At 40.5% G+C, this 18,367-nt stretch overlaps 1 long non-coding RNA gene across 1 annotated transcript; it reads right to left on the reverse strand.

Moving 5' to 3' along the window:
- Window positions 1-7,489: 7,489 nt before the first annotated feature.
- On the reverse strand, window positions 7,490-11,382 carry LOC142160237 (uncharacterized). The gene is made up of 4 exons (XR_012693110.1): window positions 11,308-11,382; window positions 10,432-10,626; window positions 8,505-8,631; window positions 7,490-7,607 (listed from the first exon to the last, which is right to left on the reverse strand). It is a non-coding gene; the product is annotated as an uncharacterized LOC142160237 (long non-coding RNA).
- Between the last annotated feature and the right edge of the window lie 6,985 nt (window positions 11,383-18,367).

Raw genomic sequence — 18,367 nt, forward strand, 5'->3', positions numbered from 1 at the left:
TAAATTAACTAGTCTAAATGTCCATGTGTTTTATCTATCTACTCCTTGTCATTTATATGTTAGTCGGTGTAGCATACCCAACCCAGACTGGGCTACCATGCCTCAGTTAATGCAGCATAAACCACCTTCAGTCTCTAAGAGGGGAGGAAGAAAATAAAACATTAGTTTCATTTACTCAGAAAACGGGATGCTTGAACTCATCATATGGTTATAGCCCCCTTAGTTCTTGTAAATGATTCATGAAGGCCAAATGACCCACTGTTCTGTTAAGTCAATGGAGTTTTTTTCCATATCAACAATTTAGTCAATCTTAGTAAATCGGTATGTAATACTTGGAGAGGTGGTATTTTCTATATCTACAGTATTGTCAATTTAGCAACTTTGAGTAAATGTTTCTAAAGAATGTGAAATGTAACAAGAGCACCTGTTGTGTGAAGCAAGTAAGCTTCTCAGCAACTTCATTCACTATCTGCCCAAAAAAATGGTTCTTCCCGCTCTTAAGCTTTGAGCCACGGGTAAGATATGTGAGGCTAGTTTCTTAGAAAATTTAATAAGGTCCTGGGAGGTGTTAGATTTGGCTGTGGTGCCGCCACTCACCCCGCTGGTTGCCTAGTAACAACAACCGGAGTCACTATTCTATTTTACTAGTTTTCCGTCGTTTAGGTGGTAACAAAGCAGCAGCAGGTGCTTAACTTTTTTTTATTAGCCCAAGTGTGGGGGTCTAATTATACTACGGGAGTGTCTAAATATTATTAGCTCCCTAGGAGTTTATTAAACCCTCTCTTGCTATCACCTGTGCTGTAATAGATCAGTCTGACTCAGTGTGGTGATGTCACTCACCGGACTGTGAGTGCTACTTCTCGTGTGTTTAGGAACCGTGGCCGTCCACCATCCTGAGGGTCTGCGCATGTGCAGCCCTTTCAAACCTTCAGTACATGTTCCTTTTAGTTAATTGGCTGATCAGGCAACACTCCCTATTTAAAGCACCTGAGGTCAATACCTCGTTGCCTGATCTTGGAGTCTCATTCCCCATGAGCCTCTGAAGGTGTTCCTGTGTTTCCTCGTGTATTCAGCTCCTGCTGATTCCTGTTGTTCGTTTGTGGTTTCCAGACCACTTCAACTCTCCTGTGTTTCATCGTGTCTGCTACCAGCTGATTCCTATCCGCTGCCTCTGTGCTACTACAGTTTCCAGTTCACATCAACTCTTCTGTGTTTCATCGTGACTGCACCAGCTGATTCCTATCCGCTGCCTCTGAGCTACTACAGTTTCCAGTTCACTTCAACTCTCCCGTGTTTCATCGTGACTGCACCAGCTGATTCCTATCCGCTGCCTCCGTGTATCTACAGTATCCTGCTCACCTCAACTCTCCCGTGTTTCATCGTGACTGCACCAGCTGATTCCTATCCGCTGCCTCCGTGTATCTGCAGTGTCCTTGTCACTCACCAGACTGTGAGTGCTTCTTCCCGTGTGTTTAGGAACCGTGGCCGTCCACCATCCTGAGGGTCTGCGCATGCGCAGCCCTTTCAAACCTTCAGTACCTGTTCCTTTTAGTTAATTGGCTGATCAGGCAACACTCACTATTTAAAGCACCTGAGTTCCATACCTCGTTGCCTGATCTTGGAGTCTCATTCCCCATGAGCCTCTGAAGGTGTTCCTGTGTTTCCTCTTGTATTCAGCGCTGCTGATTCCTGTGGTTTCCAGACCACTTCAACTCTCCTGTGGTTTCCAGACCACTTCAACCCTCCTGTGTTTCATCGTGACTGTTTAGCTGATTCCTATCCGCTGCCTCCGTGCACTACAGTCTTCAGCTCACCTCAACTCTCCTGTGTTTCATCGTGACTGTTTAGCTGATTCCTATCCGCTGCCTCCGTGCACTACAGTCTTCAGCTCACCTCAACTCTCCTGTGTTTCCTCGAGACTGCAACAGCTGATTCCTATCCGCTGCTCTCCGTGCTCAACTGTTCCAGCTCAGCTCTACTCTCCCGTGTTTCATCGTGACTGCACCTGCTGATTTCTACCCGCTACCTCCGTGTACCTGTAGAGTCCTGCTGGCTGCTACTCCTCAGTTCTACTTGTGTCTGCAGCAGCTGATCCGCTCTCCGTGCTTCTCAGTGTTCCTGCCGGTGTCTACTCGCCAGTCTGCATCGGATCTACGCCTCACTGCTTTCATCTCGGCTAGACCATCGCTACTCTTCAGGGTCCTCCAGGAGTCCAGTTCTCCATACTACTGCTTCCTGAGTATTTGTTGCTTTCCCTGCTGGTCTACCTACCTGTGCGCTGCACCTACTTGATTACCGCTTCACCCTCCAGGGACTTCGCATCCTGCCGGCCTCCAGCCGTTCAGGTATCTCTGCACTCCTGTCTGACAGCCTGCTCCTGAACCACGGTATGCATACTTCTCATTGACTGTGCTGTTGTATTGCATATCTTGCTGGACTGAGTTGTTCTCCTCTGGAGTTTACTATCCGCTGAGACTATTGCCATCATTGACTGTTTTATCTTTTGCCCGGATAGTTTCTGTGACTTTGTATTATTACAGTGCTGTTCAGTCATTACTATATTGTGCATGTCATTGTGGATCAAGGTGCCCGTGTATCCTCTGTATTGCAGTCTCTCCCCGTGCTCCTCCTCACATATATATTCAGTGGCATACAGCTACTTTTAATTCACATTGTTTTTATAGTATATTTCCTATATACTTCGCTGGTTTTAATCTACCAATAAAAGTTATATTTTAGTTTGGTTCCATGACATATTTACAGATCTATTTTGAGAGTCACAGTGCACCTTCTCAATCTTTCTCGGCTTTTGATTCTATTAAATCTGAATTTTCAATGATAGGTTGCACCCCATACGGTTAATATTAATAGGATATTCTTACTGTAATAATACCACTTTGGGCAGTGGCTCCTCACTTGTGCGATATGACATAATTTTTCTTTCTTTTTTCTTTTTCTTTTATATTGATCCTTTTGAACTTAGCCTGTTATTTGGATTCTACCTTTGATCACCGTCTGCCCTCAACTTCTGCCTGGACCTCTGCCAACCTCTGACCATTGCCTTACTGACCTTGCTCTTGGAAATTGCCTGTCAGTATTTTGGCGTTGTTTCCAGGGTAATGCAGATTTTCTGTCTTACCACTGTTTCTAAACTGTGCCTTGCTGGACTCCAACTCTATCACGTCCATTATCTCAAATACCCTGAAGTTATTAATACTATGGGTGAAGTTCTGGAGCAACTGAATATGTGTTAACATATAGTATTCTATAAGTAGGAGAGATGCTATAGGTGAAAACCCCATGAAACAAATCAAGGGGTCTTATTATCTGATGGGTATTTTCAGAATAGGGGGGTAACATAGAAGAAATATCTATGGGCAACTTGCAACCAGGGCCTCACGTAAGCTGCTCAAGAATGCTTGGATTTTGCCCCAGAAGGGGGGCCAAGGTCCCTCTCCTAATCCTCCTCATAATAGTTCTACACAGGTAGGGTATTGTTGAGCAGAATGTCGTCAATTTGGAATACCTTTCATTTGCATGTAGGGTGGTGCTAATGCATTAAAATTTGGTGAGGTTCTAAAAGAGTATGGGCTGGAAGTAGAAATGTTGTATTTGAAGATATTCAAATAGACTTAGGATGTTAGAGAGTGACCTCTGTTGAAGGTCACCAAGGGATAGCAAGGGATAGCCAATATGTCTGCCTACAGAAGTTGGAGCCTTGGAGCCAGTTACATAACCTGTCCATAGATGCCCCTGGCGGAAAAGCAGTTACCTAAGATAGGAGTCATGTGAGAGACAGGGGAGGCGATCTTCAGTTACAGTGAATATGAGTCCAGAGTTTAGTTGAGAATTTCAGCAGGAGTATTTTGAAAACCAGTCATCTTTGCTCTATATGTAAGTAAGCACCACAGGGGCGCTAGGTCAGGCCTTTCCAGGAAGCCAGACTCTGCCTGATTCATTAAGGAAAGTAGAGCAACAAAATGAGTAACTTTTCACCTTGGAAAACCATGTTGCATTGTAGGAGGAGGTAAATTTAAAATGTGGGGACAGATTTACAGCTGGGATATGTCATGTCCTAGATCAACTTTAAATGTCAGTGTAAAAATAAAGCTATCAATTATTTGTGTCCTACAAGAAAAAACAGCCAGTATTTTCCTTATGTGCAAAATAATAAACTAATTTGCACCCCAGGCATTGCAATATGGTTTTGCCAAGGTGCCAATTTACTCCTTTTTTGCTTCACTTTCTTTAATGAGTCGGGCCCTCTATGTCTAGCCAGAAGGATGTGGCTGCGGGGGATGCAGCCACTTGGGAAAAGTGCAGGTTTTTTCGGGATGATAGTAGGCTGAGAGTCTTGGGGGCAATTGTTCCAGATGAAAAAAATGAGGACATTCTGCACATTTTTTATCAGGGAGAGGGGAACAGTCACCAAGAGAGTGTGAAAAGATAAATCCATTTAGGGATAATATTCACTTTGACAGCTATGATCTTGCCAAGCCAGGACATGACTAGAAGGCTACAGGAAGGTCAAATCTGCCAATAATTTTGAGAAGTGTTGGATTAAGTTTTCTTGGGATGTGAGGTAATCCCTCTATGAATTTTATTTGTTTGGATTGCCACTAAAAATTAAATTTTGGTTTGAGGTATTCTGCATTCTGAGGGGAGACATGGAGAAGTCTGGACTTCTGTGTCAGACGCCGTCCCCGCTGATTCCCTGTCAGACGGGGAACGGACGTCTAAACTCTCCGTCGGCTGCCGCAGACTTCCGGATAGCGGACGCATGCACCCTGGTCTCAGTCCCGTTGGCAACGGGACGCTGCTTCTGTTTCCACTGCCGCCTCCGCTCTCCACCAATCACCTCAGTCTGGATTCTATTTAAACCTGCCTCTGGCGCCATTAGGGTGCCAGAGTAACAGGTTCACCACCAGTGTTCCTGGCTTCCACACTCCCTCGTTTTTCCCTGAGTATCCTGCTTCCTGTTTATCGTTGTGACCCGGCTTGGCGACCATCCTCTTTCTCTGTGTGACCCATTCTGTACCGTGACTTCGGCTTAGCGACTACTCTACTGGATTTCCCTTTTGTACCTATATACCTGATTGCTGTGACCCGGAACCGTCTGACCTCTCTACGCTACACTGGTAACTGGCTAATAGGACCGCGACCTGCGTGCTCTCTGCTGCGAAGTCCAAACCTCCATGCGGGGGTCCCTGGTGAACACATGGGGTACGTTAGACTCCGCGCCTGTTTGACCAGTTGCGCTAATACCGGTTAGTGTCTAGTTATCTTCAGCCTTCATAGGCCTACAGCGTGACATTCTGATTTTGAATCATTTATTTTGAATCATTTATTTTGTAGCCAGATATAGCTCAATATACCTTGCAGAGGTTGGATAAGGGGAGTCACAGCTGAACGATGACAGCAGGATGTCATCCGTAAATAGGGAGATCTCGGAGTTGGTGTTCACCACCTGCACTCCCTGGATGTTGGGATTAGATCTGGCACAAGTGGTTCAATCACCAGGTCAAAGATTGGAGGACAACGGGCAGCCATGTCAGGTTTTAAACATCTTGTCGTAGTTGTCGTAGTTCCATGAGGTCATATTATCACTCTGGAGGTTCTCAAGAATATCGTGAAAGGTCTTTAGTGTCCCAGTAGCTGTCGATTGGTAAATTATTACAATATTTGCAGATGCTTATTTTTTTTCAACAAACTGTGTATTTTATTAGGGTGAGAGGAGACGCAGGTATTGACAGTGACCTTTTAAGCAGTGCAATGTACTAAGTGCAGAGTGTGGGGATAAGTGTGGGGTGAAGCAAGCAATCTTTTTGTTTTGCCTTATCCAAGGTGCACTGTTCTTTCTGGGTCACAATCCAACAAGTCGGAGGGTAGGAGTCGCAACACAGGAGCTAATCCAGAATGTGATGTAAGCCAGTTTGCATGGCATATCTTGCATGAAATCGCTCAGAGCATGCCCAGAAAGTGGATGCACGCATATGTAATTATGCAGACTCGCACTTACACCCACCTTCACCTGGAGAGGTGGTATGGGAGAAGCAACGGGTGTCCTAATGTTGTTCAATGCAGACCTGCAGAAACACGCATATACACCTGTTAGTAGGGGTATCTTTTGCACCTGCTATAGGGTAAGTGCAAATACTCGCTGATGATGATGACTAGTCATAAACCAGATGCCTATGCTGCAGATGTGGAGGCCGATGATTTCAAGATGTGTATGGCTCTGCATATGGGTGGAAATATGTTATTACACATGGGTAGCTCAGAGTGTAAGTTTGGAGATATTTAAGGGTTGGTTTTTAAATTGGTAGTGCTTGGAAAAGGTAAATCAGAAGTATGTTCATCTTAACTACTCCATACAATGTGACCAGAGATGTGCTAAACACCAATGAATAATGTTTTGGGAAACTTTGTTGAAGAGTAGTAAGTGGTTTCTGGATGGCTTATTTTAAATTAAAGTTTACCTTTATGCTTTGCAGCTTCCCAAGTAGAATGAGCAGGTTTAGATCTTTTTGATGTTTACACATTCACTTTGAGGCTTGAGAGGCTGTGCTAAGTCTCAATTTCCTTAAACAGATCAGGGATAAACATGGGTTGGTCATGATGAGAAGTAGGCCATCTGTATATAGAGTTACCATTTGAATGTTATTTCCCATTCTTAATCCCATAATATCATGACAGAGCGCTACTGCAGTAGTTATTAGATAGAGCGATAAAACTCCCAGATGGAGACACACCCCATACTCGTTAACCAGAGGAGAATGTGGAAGAGACTGAGAACTATTGTGTGTTATTGAGAGTTCTAAGTGCAAAGCTTTAGAAATTGATTTATTGTACATTAGGGGCTAGATTTACTAAGCTGCGGGTTTGAAAAAGTGGGGATGTTGCCTATAGCAACCTATCAGATTCTAGCTGTCATTTTGTAAAAGGTACTAAATAAATGAAAGCTAGAATCTGATTGGTTGCTATAGGCAACATCCCCATTTTTTCAAACCCGCAGCTTAGTAAATATACCCCCTAGGTGTTTATTAGTATCCATCATAGTCTGTCATTGTATCATTGTTGTACAAATTTAATGCTATTGTTACTTATCATTCTGTGTCAGTTTATATTTAAATTCAATTACCTTTCACTTCACGCAGAATTGGTATTCAGACTGAAACCTGACTATCTGTCCCATTGCTTCTCCCCTTATCTTTTCTCTTCTTGTAATAAATGTGCTTCATTGGCTTATACCCATTTGTTTCCTTTTCATCAGCTGTGATAAGGGCATGAAGTGGTTGTACCAAGATAATCACTGGTGGATTAAGTCTTAAGACCTATTGTAAGACCTAAAGAGATACATCCAGGTTGAAGCACTGCCATGTCAATGCTAAGGGAACATTCAATCAATGTATCACACCACTAGGACATACCTGTAGAGGGATTACAATGTAGTTTGCATACGAGGTTTAAAATAACAATAACAACACACTATTTAAATACAATTTATTCTAATTTATACTGATATATTTCTAAGCTATGAAGAGAGTTCATCCGTGAAAGAAAAGGCTTGCTGTGAGTCATCACAATTTTGCTTTCATTTTCTGGAACTAAAAGCACAACAAAAGAAGAAAACATTAAACAGCAATGAGTAGTTTTATAAAACACAATCTTGTCAAGCAATCAGTTACTTAATGTATAAAATAGTATCAGCATATTAAGAAAAGCATATGCACATGCAATAGAAGTTTATTAAGAAGACACATTGCTTATTATTATTATAATTATTATTATTATGCTTTATGACTAATTTAAATCTATTTTGAATGCTGTTTTTCTGTAACTGAAATTCCAATTGATCTTTTTTCAATCAAACTTGCATTCTGCAATCATTGAATACTTGTCAGCTTGAAATTAGGAGTATTACGTCTCCAGATGTAGTATTTTATTGCAAGAAGAAAGAAAGAAGAGGGGTGTAATTTAATTGGGGCGCTCCTATATTGTATCTAATCTGTTCTGTCTCTTTTTATTAGCCAAGTACTGTTTAGGCAGAGCGTTCTTGCACCCAGATTTAAATCACAACGCATCTTGAGATACGCTTGGATATGAATATGGTCGGAAAGACGTTCAAGTTCCGTGCTCTTTTTTAAGATCATGAGCATGAATCAAGTTGTGTCTGAACATGAATTAGGTTCAAGAACTGCCTCCTACACTACTGCTATCAGGCCCAAATGTAAATTGGAATGGAGCTGTCAGTCTTGCCCAAGTGCCAAATGGTTGCATGTTGTAGAGTTGGCTAACCACAGGTGTTGTCAAATTGAGCAAAAACCCTGTTGCCCTGTACTTAGGATGAGTAGCAGGATCAACATATGTGGCCAGCTTTAGTTTTGTGTGTGAAAATACATTCAGATCTGCAAACTCTTTGTGTATCACAGCAGGCATGCATATATATGTGTTTATACTCTCTAGGTGTTATGCTATTGTTTGAAATATTTATTATACTGTACCTATAGAAAGGGATATCCTGTTAGTTATCAAACTGTTTTTTAGGCTGATAGAAGCAGTCGCTGTCACATGCACCATTGCAGCACTTCAATGGCCAAGGGCAATCAGACTTATCTTGACATGGATTTCCTATTGAATAAACACAGTAAAAAAATGATCAGGCAGGTAAACAATACAAGTTAAACAGCCATTACGTTTACATTATACACTTTTATGTGGTTTTGTGTAGTAGAATGTTTTTGTTTTAGGTATACAGCACTTTAATATAGTGCTCAATTCTGTCTATTCAAGACATGTTTCCTCAAGTAGACTCATCACGAATATGTTTATACATGAACGGCCAACTGTGATTAATGATGATATTCCTAACTAACTGTGCAAACTAATACACAATAAAATCATCAGTTTTACTCCAAAATATCAGTAATGTAATTCAGGAAAATAGAGGGACAGAAAAATGTTTATACAGTGGTGAAACGTCAGCTACAGCAGCACATGTGACAGCTATGGGACCTGGCGGTGATGGGGGAGTCCTGCAATGCTGATCCATCTGCTCCAGATGCTCTTCTCTTCTTAGTAGACACATGGGCCAGAGCATATATAGTGAAGAAACCCTCTTTGGGCTTCCAGTTCCAGAACTGAAAGTCCAGGCGCTAGATTTACTGAGAATCAAATTTTGGTGGCGGTTTAGTAGTCCAAACTGCCGCATTTACTATAGAGCGGTTTGAGGCTGTGATTTAAATGGGATGGCGATGTGTAGCAGATTGAAAAAGCTAAACCGCCAGAAGTTTTCTCCAAACCGCCAGCAGTTTTAAAACCTGCTTCTGAATGGCTTGATAGCTAGAAACATTTTGTTTCTAGCTATCAGAACATGAGAGAAAGCACCATTGACATTTAAATTATTTGGGCAATCAAATATATGATGGCGCTTGTGAGCCATATACTCAAAGCCGCCAAATGTGCGATAGCAGCGAGCTGGAAACAATCTGATCCCCCTGTGATACCTGAAGTAATTAATAGAATATGGTAGACCTACCGATGTGGGCATATCTCAAGCATTCTCTCTGTGTTTCTTGGTAATTTCCTGTTTGCTGAATGATCAATGCAACTTAATCTGTATACTATAAAAATGCTGAAAAACTCCCTAATAAAACATGTTTAAAACAAATGCTATAATAGTGTCCCCTTAACAAAAAAAAAAAAATATTCCCCCATAAGTTAATATTAAATTAATTTTGCCCCTTAATAAATAATTGCCCAAATAATTTAAATGTCACTGTTGCTTTCTCTTATGTTCTGAATGGCAAAATAGCTCAAACAGCAGCAGTTTGATCAATCTCGCCACTCACAATCACATATTTTATTTTGGCCATTTGGATGGCGGTTTTGTGGCGGTTTTGCAAACCCCAGCTTAGTAAATCCAGTGGTTTGTATGCTCATCATTGTTAAAATCAGGATGATGATTTGTAAAGTGGTGGTTTTGAAAAAGGGCTTTAGTAAATCCAGCAGTTTCAAAACCGCAGGAAATATCGCCGATAACTGGCGGTTTCACCAAACAGCCCTTTAGTAAATGTAGCCCTAAATGTTGCTTCACTGCGCATACATCAGTCCATGCACATATCCCAGAAGAGCAGACTAGGGGCTACTGGAGCAGGTAGTTACGCCCTACACACCCCCAAATGTTTCTATTGAATCCAGTGAGTGCATGTTACAAGCCTGGGTCCATATATAAGTTGAAAAGCTAACTAACAATGTTACTTGGAAGTTAAATTAAGCTAAAATCCAAATGCTTTTACATGTGTTAAAATTGATAATTGTGAATCTTTTTTAGTACTATCATACAGTCATCATATTCTTATAAGTAGATGTATGATTATTGATAGCTCCTCCACACAGAAGAAACATAGTAATTCACAGATAAACACTTACTAAAGACTGGTGGGAGACATTCAGTTCCACATCTGGTCTTACAGCATTTTAGGCTTCCTTCACAATTGAAGTCAGTGACACAATTTTGCACTGTACAATTGTCTTTATCTGCACAAAGGTCAGAGCACAGAGGGGGAGCAGTATCTTCCGACACTTGTTCTGAGCATCCTCCTGGTTTTCTCTCTGTTTCAGCACCTTAGGAAAACCAATCCATGTATTTAAGTAGTCATTAGTTTCAAGTATATGCTGGCATAATAAAAATAATGTTTTGCAGAATGTGAGTGAATAAATGAAGACAGATTTAGCACAATTAATCCAAATCCTTTGTTGTTTCTTCATTTCACTGGACATGGAGCACATTTGGTTTGAACACTTGGATATTTGGCACAATCATATGACCCCCAGAACTATGAGTACACATAGAAACTCAGATCGCAGGTTTACTTCCTTGAATGGATTTCTTAGTTAGTCCTCAATTATATAATAATATATATGGGCTTAGTTCATACCCGTGAAGCTGCTTTAGCTACTGATTGACATATCAATCAAAGGGTAAAACAAACATCAAACAAGCATTCCACTAATGCCAGTAAAAAGTGATCTGTTTCATTCTAAATTCTTCTGTGTAATCTTGCTATGCAAAGTTACAATGAATTTCCTCTACAGTGTAATGACACTGAATACATAGAAAACAGAATTTGAACTACAGTAATTTGCATCAATAATCATTGTCAAAATTGAAATAATCTATTTTTCTTGTCTTTTAAAGAGACACCTTATCAGTAACCAATCATAGCTAGCATGTAATAACATAGCTATGTCACAAATTCAATTGTATATTACAATCACAGCAAGTATATACAAACGTATATTTACCTGTGTCTTGTCTTTCTAGCTCTTGGGAGAGAGCCAATGCAATGACCCCCAACAGAACCAGCAGGACAAATTTTACTGACTGATCCATAACAATAATAGATGTAAAAGAAGATGAGCAACAAATGACTCCAGTCTTGTGGTTCCTGTGTTTAAATTCACAGCCCACTATCCCTAGTGATTGAATACGTACTGCACACAAAGGAAAACAGAGTGTATTTTTGTGTTCTTTTATTTGGTATAAAGATGTAATTGGATGAGTACTCTGCATTCACCTCCTCCAGTAAAAGGATCTCTATAACTTATTGTAATGATTTTTCCTAACCTGTATTGAATACAAATAAGGAAGTCATGAAATACATACCTGTCTCAGGGACATGAAAGTAAAAATCAAGAAACCTGATCATAGAAGACCTAGAATGAATAACATACATTAGATTATATTACAAGTCTCTACCGCCTAGGTCAAAAATTTGAGAGTGTGTGATAAACTGTGTAACAATAAGCTAAACTACTTTAAAATACATAAAGCATGTGTCATTAGAATTATCAGTGGGGCAGCTGGCTGGAGGGGGTGTCAAGGTTGGTCTCAGCTTGGGGCTTGTGCAAAGGTAGATGCATGTTTTTTGTGCTGAATATTTTTATATGGCTTTTCTATGTTATTATTTTTATTTTCTTATTAACAATGTAGAAATAAGTAGAGTAAAAAAAACATAAGATTGTAAGCTTGCGAGCAGGGTTCTCTTACCTCTATGTCTGTATATATTACCTAGTATTGTCTTATTAATGTTTGTTCCCATTTGTAAAACGCTATGGAATTTGCTGGCGCTATATAAATAAAAGTTGATGATAATGATGATGATGAAGAAGATGGGATAGGAAATGTTTAGCTTATATTACACAGCTCATAATATTAAATAGTTCACGGTGTGTGCCCTTCATTACCTTCATCATACCTTAATAAGATAACCAACTTATATGAAATAAAGACACAAAGACCTGATTAAAGTGGCAAACTAAAGTATTTTATTATAACCTAATTATCCTGGTGGCGGAGAAAGAGCACTGCGGATCAGCTCAAGCGATACCCGTAACCAAGCGTGGACATGGCAATACCGCCTTAAGTCCACCCACTCCTCTCATGACCCTAACTGCTTGGCCGACCCTAACCTGGCGTCATAGTAAACTGCACTCACCTCACTACTCACTCACCCTCCCTCACTGAGCTGGGCGAGGCCCCTCCCCACGGAAGGGACAAGAGATACCGTTGCCTTGAAAGGGGACAGATACCTGCGGCCAATCACGATAGAGTCGTATATATCAGCCGCTGATCGCAGTGCCTTTCTCCCCCACTACCTGAATATAAGCCCTATAATTGGTTGCAACCAAAAAAAAACACTAGCCCTTATAACTTACTTAAAATGGCGTGGGTGGGTGGGATTTTGCTAGCAGAGTGAATCAGACCAGGAAGTGCAGCATACTATACAAACACACAAGACCCTCCCCTCCATTTTATCGGTTGGGTCTACATCCCTTGCTAACCCCTTCAGGTAAGTGAAAGCTCGAGTCCCACACTGTCACTATTTAATTGCGTTCGTCTATAGGGGACTCTCTTGTAAATATTGACTTTTTGGTATTCAGAAAAATATATTCCCCACATAGTTCCATTATTAATATACATTATTATTATTAATAATTTTTATTTATAGGGTGCCACAAAGTATCCGTAGCGCCATACAAGGAATACGTGCGCAAGAGCCACAGTGAAATACATGCGCAAAAGCCACAGTGGAATATTGCAGATAGGACTGGTCTGTTAAACAAATGGAAAAGACTATTTCCTAAATGCAAACAAAACATTATGCTGCGCAAGGAGATATAACAGTTTACAGATGAAGCCACATCTAACTATTCAATGCATCCACTGTGATATGGGTTAAAAGCAGCATCAGGCTAAAAGCTAAGACAAGACTGATCAATCTCTTTTGCCTCTCCACATCCCCCACATCACTCTGCAAATCCCTACACTGCCTTACCCTACCTGTCAAAACCCAATTCACGCTTCTCACTCTTATTTAACGTGCAACTGGAAGATGAAAAACGCATCCCTTTATAAGCATAGGGACAAGACCTGGGGGTAAATTTATCAAGCTGCGGGTTTGAAAAAGTGGAGATGTCGCCGATTGCAACCAATCTGGTTCTAGCTATCATTTATTTAGTATATTCTACAAAATGATAGCTAGATTCTGATTGGTTGCTATAGGCAACATCTCCACTTTTGGAAACCCGCAGCTTGATAAAGTTACCTCATGATCTCTATCACCTCTCTGATTGCAGAGAATTCATGTCATTTTGTGGAGAAGGAAAAGGCTGTGCCCTCCCTCAAAGCAGGAAACACTTCTATAAATGTGCCCTCTCCATTACATTATCCTGTTCATTTTTTCTTTGCAAACCTAGGTCTGCTAAATTCACATTTGGAAAGGATCACCCTAAATTTGCACATTGGTCAGTGCAAACTGTACTGCTGCGGACACTGCCATTTTTGCCTGCAAATCCATACAATTCCCCATAAAACTGTGCCATTGGGCACAAGCAGGTGCATGACCTTACAAAGCAAACTTGTGCATTTTTGTTTTTTACATTTGAGTTTCATAAATGATCCTTTATTTTTAATGGGCCAAACAATAAGTCATCCAATATAATCTAAGAGGGTTTCTGGAAAGTCAAGGGCCACACACAGTCTTGAAGGACCACATTAGCCAGTTGGACAGCCTCGTTTAAGGTGATAGCTACTTACACTTTGGCAGGTGTTCCTTCTGCTCACAATACAATCTTAGCCATGCCAGTCCCTCGATTAGACTACACCCCCTTGTTTACATTGAAGATGACATAGATTTAATTTAAAATTTTCAGTCATTCCAAGCAAAGCTTTGACCAGGGAAGGATTGGACATTTTATTGGACATTCTGATATTGGACATTTTATTTGACATTCTGATATTGGACATTTTATTTGACATTCTGATATTGGACATTTTATTGGACATTCTGATATTGGACATTTTATTGGACATTCTGATATGGGACATTTTATTGGACATTCTGATATATCTATTCATCAATCGGAATATACTCAATTGAGTCTTACATACATGTATGATATCACAAAGCTGATCTTTATCTTTCTATTTATTTATTTCCTTTTATGCTGTCTTATATGTTGAGCACCAATTCTATTGATTTTGTTTACATTTATGAGGGGTGTGGTTTACCCTAGATTTGTGCTGCTCGTTTGGGCAGTCTGTCCTATGACTCAGTGTGTTGCGCCTACCACAATTGTATAATACTGACCAGGTAAGGATGCCTGGCTCTGGCGAGATGAACTGCTTTGGCACTCAAGGTGAAGTTGGCAATATGCATAAGGTAGCTCTATTTACCATTCCAACCATTACTATTTGAACTTCACTCATTGGTGACACACTAGATCAAGCAGAGATCATGCACATTATACCTAAATGGTGATCACATACAGTATAAAAATACAGTGGCCCCCATAGTCCATCACTGTAAAAAAGAATCTGAATTCAGTGTAGGTACATGGTGTTAGTTCTATTGGGTAAATTTAAACTGATGTTGCCTTTAAATACATAAAAAATGGGCAGGTTTGCAAAGTCAAGGTCTGATATGTGCCCCCTACCAGTCTGGGACAACACACTATAAAATAAATTCTTCACCTATACATACATGTATGAAAGTGTGTCTTGTACTGGGTGAACTGCAACAGTATTATTCCCAATGATATTGTCCAAAAAATAGTATAAACATAAATATTTAAATTGGGTTACTACATTTTGTCATAGATAGTAAAAACATACCGAAGTTCATTTAGTGCAAATGCAGCTTTGTTTCTGCCTTGCTTTGTTTCAGTGATCCTAGATTTTGTTTGGGGCACACAGCTAAGATCCATGCAGAAGCACCAATTTGGGGTGCTTTGCTGAGCAGTACAGACATAAGACTTCATATTGGGTAGTAAGATTACTGTAATGAGAGAGGGGTGGTTAGGACGTATGTTCAGGCCAGGGGGTGTGTTCCTTGCCATACACCAGGGCCGTAACTAGGGCTGTGTGACAGGGGCGACCGCCCAGGGCGCAACGCTGAAGGAGGGCGCAATTTAGGAATATTTTAGGTTCATTTGGTTAAAATTGAGGGCTTGGGGGGCGGCATTTGTCTTTCTTGCCCCAGGCGCTAGAATTCTAAGTTACGGCTCTGCCATACACAAATATCCATCCTCCTCAAATGTACTTCAATTCTGTACCAGTTCAGAGCTGTGAGAAACGTGGTCTCCCCCTATACAGACAGTGTGTGTATAATAATAAATACATAAAACTTCAACCAGCCCCAGTGCTAGACAGTGTAAGCTATAACAAGGATACTACTAGACTAGTGTTGGGTTATTCTGTTATAGTGAACATCAGCCCCCGTTTGGTTAGCACAGGGCTAGGACATTTATGGCAAAAAGCCCCCCTCCACAGACTACCAGTCCTGTGCTGAAAGGCGCGGTGGCACTTGACTCCGCATAATACAAAACTGTCCAGATATAGCAACTCTCATTTATTTCAGCCATAAATATGGTTAAACCAAGTTTGATTTTAGGAGAAACATGTATTTAATTTGAGGGGGTTGGACTTTGAGCCGCATGTTTACACAATACACCTCCTAAACATTTTGCCCCCTCTCTGCACATCCAGGTGCCTCTACCTTGCAGTGTTTCTCCTGAGTGTGGAGGGAAGGTGTGCACCTCTACGTGCATTGAGTGGACCCTTAGAGAGCACTGGTACAAAACCAAGGTAATTTGCAGTGTGTCTTCTTAATGGTGCTTTGTAAATAACTTCAAGTGTATATAATAAACCCATGTTTCAATAGCTATTTTTCAAGAATCTATTTCTGTATAAATTGTAAATGTTTATCTCCTATATATTATTATGAAGAAAGGGGCCTGTATAAATATAAATTGTATTAATAGGTGTTGTATCTTTATAATGCATAAATAAAACAGCTTGTGTATGTTTTATTACTATTTGGTATAAATTGTGAGCGTGTGAAGATGAAATAGGCATGTTAGCGAAGTACAAGTCACAGTTGAGAATGTAAATGCTGTCTCCTCTCTTCCCATCTGTCTGAGTTCCAGAACATGCCTCTCAGATCTCCAGCTCTTTCACTCAAACACATCACTCACTACAATGGAGTCCTCTTACTCAGCACTTATGCTGACATTCAGCAGTCACCATAGCCCCTGTTATATTTGAATGACGTAGGGGTAGTAAGAGTTTAATCCAGTATGTGATTATGGACATATATTAAAACAGGGGAACAAAAAGAGAAAAATTCACCCATTGGGCTCTCAGTACATCCCCCCTTTGGCCACCGGCGGGGGAAGGGGAGTAAAATAAAGCAACATAATAACAAGCCTGGACAATGATTACAATATTAAGTGATCATGAAACCATTATAGGAGATATTGAAGCCTGTCTTAAATAAAGATAATAACTTGTGACCAAGAAATAAGAACATTTATCCTATTGTATAACTCAATGTCTCCAATAATTGTAAGTGAAATAAAAGTGATATTATCTTGATAGCGATATTTCTTGAGTGTTCAGTGATCAGATAAGGTGTATCGGATTAATACGGCCAGCCGGGAGCTAAGAAACACACAGGTCTGTTTGCAAGAACTCTGATTTACTCAGACAAAAATACATAAGTGCACATTACTTAGACATATCACAAATGCGCAGGAGTTTAATATATGGCATTATGCCAATGAATAGAAAAGTACATATCTCAAGGCTAAACAGACTAGGGAAAATACATTAGATGTGGGTATAATGATATTATAATGTATTTCTAGAAACTTCTCTAACAAGCAGGTGCCTTATCAATATACGTCATACGACCTTGGTTCTATAAGTAACATAGAGCTGTGTAGCTTCCATGGCACTGAGCCAGCGTGTACAAATCTCTAAAACTAAATACGTTTTTTCTAAACAGAAACTACTTAGTTTTGTGTGACATTCCTTTTGAACAAAGACAATCTAAAAGTTAACTATTTCAATCTACAACTCTAAATGTAAAGGAATAGAACAATTCTACATAAAACCTAGAAGAGTCACCACCCCCCACCGTCTATTTCTTCAGTATATCAGAAAGTAATAGTATAGTGCTGTCTATTTATTAAATGGAGATGAACCCTAAATCTTGGGAAAAGTGGATTTTTCACAAGATTTAGTGCATCTACCTATTCACCAAAGTGCCCATTCGGTAAAGGCCACCTCAGGCCTTACCCATCACTGGGGGCATCCTGTGATGCTTCTTGTGAGGATACCACCCTTAGCTGGGATGACAGTTACCCATTGTTGGATTCAACTCACTCTGATAGAGCAGAGTATATCCAAAATAAGGCTTTATTACGACAGCACAACACCACAAGACGTTCAGAAGATACAGGGTAAATGTTAGCATGTATCCTCCGGCAGCCTCTTGCAGTCAGCATTCAGAGTCTTATCCTCCCATAATATTACCACTACCTTTTAGATAGAGAGTTAACATGTCGCCCAGCCTGAGTTACTGGCTCACACAGACCCTGTCCTGGTAGGGTTTCCTCCAGGGCACTACAATGCCTGCCCTGTGAGTCATTTTTGCTGATGCCTTGTACACCAGGATCCTCCAAGCTAGAATAGTTCTCTTGGCATTCTGCTCTCCTTATATTCCTGGCTGTATACACAGGGAGTAGGTTCAAATGTCTCGTTCCTCCCCTTACCCATAGGGGTCTATCAGTGGACACTTTAACTGTTAGACATACAGTCTCTGTTACCTTGATTATACAATGGAATGGCGTGACTCAATTAGCTATTTGACTGGATACACTAAACAAAGGATTACAATATAACATAGAGGAATGACACTTTACGCTTATGTGAAACAATAAGACATTTCATCACCATCTATTTATTTATACAGTGCCACTAATTCTGCAGCACTGTACAGAGAACTCATTCACATCAGTC

The sequence above is a fragment of the Mixophyes fleayi genome, chromosome 6, assembly GCF_038048845.1.
Source record: "Mixophyes fleayi isolate aMixFle1 chromosome 6, aMixFle1.hap1, whole genome shotgun sequence".
In the NCBI taxonomy this organism is placed as follows: Eukaryota; Metazoa; Chordata; class Amphibia; order Anura; family Limnodynastidae; genus Mixophyes; species Mixophyes fleayi.